The 3,052-nt window shown below is 49.7% G+C and overlaps 1 protein-coding gene across 1 annotated transcript in view; it reads left to right on the forward strand.

Annotated features, from left to right (window-relative positions):
• Positions 1 to 2,835: 2,835 nt before the first annotated feature.
• MAP4 (microtubule-associated protein 4) overlaps positions 2,836 to 3,052 on the forward strand; it is a 277,944-nt gene continuing 277,727 nt past the window's right edge. Inside the window, exon 1 of the mRNA XM_011981023.1 lies at positions 2,836 to 3,050. The gene's annotated coding sequence lies outside the window, so the exon portion shown is untranslated. The remainder of the gene's footprint in view (positions 3,051 to 3,052) is intronic.

Raw genomic sequence — 3,052 nt, forward strand, 5'->3', positions numbered from 1 at the left:
ATTCTCCTGCTTCAGCCTCCCAAGTAGCTGGGATTACAGGCACCCGCCACCACGCCCGGCTAATTTTTTGTATTTTTAGTAGAGATGGGGTTTCATCCTCTTAGCCAGGATGGTCTTGATCTCCTGACCTCGTGATCCGCCCGCCTTGGCCTCCCAAAGTGCTGGGATTACAGGCCTGAGCCTCCTCGCCCGGCCGGGCAGATCCACATTTATACAAATAACTATCACATATATGGTGAGAGTTGTAATAGAGAGGCATACAACGGATGCAGGAGGATATTATGAATGGAAGGGGGTGGTACAGAAAGTTGTGATATTTGGACTGAAGCAGGAGCAAGGGGAAGGCTTGAAAGAAACTATGGCAGGATACAGGAAAGAGATAAAGGACCGGACCAGAACAGCATATGTCAGTGGAGATGTTTCTAAGGCAGGAGGAAAATCTGGTAGGTATGAGGGGAAAAGGAAGGGAATAACTGAGAATCACTCCTGGGTCTCTAGCTCTACATATAACATGGTGTAAAGAAGTCTGGGTGTGGTGGCTCACACCTGTAATCCCAGCACTTTTGGATGCAGAGGTAGGAGGATAGCTTGAGCGAAGGAGTTCAAGACTAGCCTGGGCAATACAGTGAGACCCCATCTCTACAAAAATTAAAAAAATTAGTCGAGTGTGGAGGCAGAAGCCTGAGGTCCCAGCTACTTGGGAGGCTGAGGTGGGAGGATCACTTGAGCCTGGGAGGTGGAGGCTGCAGTAAGCCATGACTGCACCACTGCACTCCAGTCTGGGCAACAGAGTGAGACCCTCCCACTGGGCTTAAGCGATCCTCCCACCTTGGCCTCCAAAATGCTGGGATTACAGCCGTGAGCCACTGTACCCGGCCCTGGGGAAAAAAAATCTTAAAGAAATGTGAAAGGAAAATAAAAATGTTGGACCCCCTCGGCCAGGCACGGTGGCTCACCGCTGTAATCTCAGCACTTCGGGAGGCTAAGGCGGGTGGATCACAAGGTCAGGAGTTCCAGATCAGCCTGGCCAAGATGGTGAAACCCTGTCTCTACTAAAAAAACAAAAATTAGCCAGGCGTGGTGGCAGGCGCCTGTAATCCCAGCTACTTGGGAGGCTGAGACAGAGAATTGCTTAAATCTGGGAGGCGGAGGTTGCAGTGAGCTGAGATCGTGCCACTCACTGCACTCCAGCCTCGGTGAAAGAGCGAGACTCTGTCTCAAAAAACACAAAACGAAACAAACAAAAAACTTCGGGTTGGGCGTGGTGGCTCATGCCTGTAATCCTAGCACTTTGGGAAGCTGAGGCAGGCGGATTGCCTGAGTTCAGGAGTTTGAGAACAGCCTGGGCAACATGGTGAAACCCCGTCTCTACTAAAATACAAAAATTAGCTGGGCATGGTGGTGTGAGAATTGCTTGAACTCGGGAGGCGGAGGTTGCAGTGAGCAGAGACTGTGCCACTGCACTCCACTCTGGGCGACAGAGCAAGACTCCATCTCCAAAAAAAAAAAACAAACAAAAAAAACAAAACCAAAAAAAAAAAAACAACTTAGGTGGACCCCAATTCACTATTCCAAAAGGAAAAAATTAAGTTGAAAGCTGAGTCATGCAAGAAGTTGCCTTTCCTTTCATTTCTAAGCAGACATACTTGACATAATACACAATTACACAATTGACTATTCCCCTACCTGCTCCTTTTCTCTTGTTCCCTCCAGCCCACTTTTCCCCTTTAAATACTGAATCTCTCAAATTTATCTTTGGAGAAAGGCAGAGATCACAGACTGTTTCTGTGATTCTGTTTTTTTCTTCCGGGAAAGTCCTTAACCTTGGCAAAATAAATTTCTAAATTGATTGAGACTTGTCTCACTTTTTGGTTTACAGAAAGAATGGAGGATTCCAACACTTTTCAGTTTTCCTAGCCATCTAACTACAAAGGAGCTCAAAGCCAATTCTATTCCTGAAGTCTGGTACAGGAATATGCTGACTACTCCAGGAATCAGGAAGAATGATCAAAGTAACTTTAAAGCTCCCACCTGTGTGTTTTCCTACGACAGTAAGTTAAGGATTCCACAAAATCTGGGGCTTTGGGATGAAGTAATGTTAATTGCAGTAGAAAAGGAAACTTTTTTTTTCATTTGAGACAGGGTCTCACTGTGTTGCCCAGGCTGGAGTGCAGTGGCACCATCTCAGCTCACTGCGACCTCCGCCTCCCGGGTTCAAGCAATTCTCCTGCTTCAGCCTCCCAAGTAGCTGGGATTACAGGCACTTGCCATCATTCCTGGATAATTTTTGTATTTTCAGTAGAGGCAGGGTTTCACCATGTTGGTCAGAGTGGTCTCGAACTCCTGACCTCAAGTGATCCACCGCCTCGGCCATCCCAGAGTGCTGGGATTACAAGCGTGAGCCACCGCGCCCGGCCTCAATATTTCTTATTTAACCAAATATATCCCAACTGTCATCAATTTTGTTATAATTAATTATCCCACTTGTAACCATTTAAAAATATATATATATATTTTTTGGTACTAAGTCTAGGAAATCTGGTGTGTGTGTACTGTACACACACTTACAGCACATCTCAACTTGGACCAGCCACGTTTCAGAGTTCACTAGCCACATGCGGCTCCAGGAAGCGGAGCCCTGCAGAGGACCTGTGGCGTCCTCCCGCTTCACTAAAAGTTCCTTCCAGAGCTCAGCTGGCCCGCGACCTAGGCTCCGCCCCGCGCCCCTCCCAGCTTACATCACAGAGCCCACAGGCCCCACCCTCTGGTGGCCTGGCCCGCGTGCGCGCCCACTCTCGCACTCTCTCCGCTCCAGGGGCCCAGACTCTGAGAGACAGCGACGGCCATCATAGAACAGCGGAGGCAATCGATCGGCCTGCCGTCAGCTTCAGCATTCGCAAGCCGCAGGCAAGAAGCTCCCCCACAACGGCCCGCGGCTCGCGCAGCTCTGCAGAGAGAGCGTGGCAGCAAGGCCAGCACCCATTGGTCCGCCGTAGCCCTCCGCCCTCCCCCTCGCCACGCTTATTGGCCGGAGCGGCGGCGCCCGCCCGGT

The sequence above is a fragment of the Mandrillus leucophaeus genome, unplaced genomic scaffold (genome assembly GCF_000951045.1).
Source record: "Mandrillus leucophaeus isolate KB7577 unplaced genomic scaffold, Mleu.le_1.0 Scaffold22, whole genome shotgun sequence".
Classification (NCBI taxonomy): Eukaryota; Metazoa; Chordata; class Mammalia; order Primates; family Cercopithecidae; genus Mandrillus; species Mandrillus leucophaeus.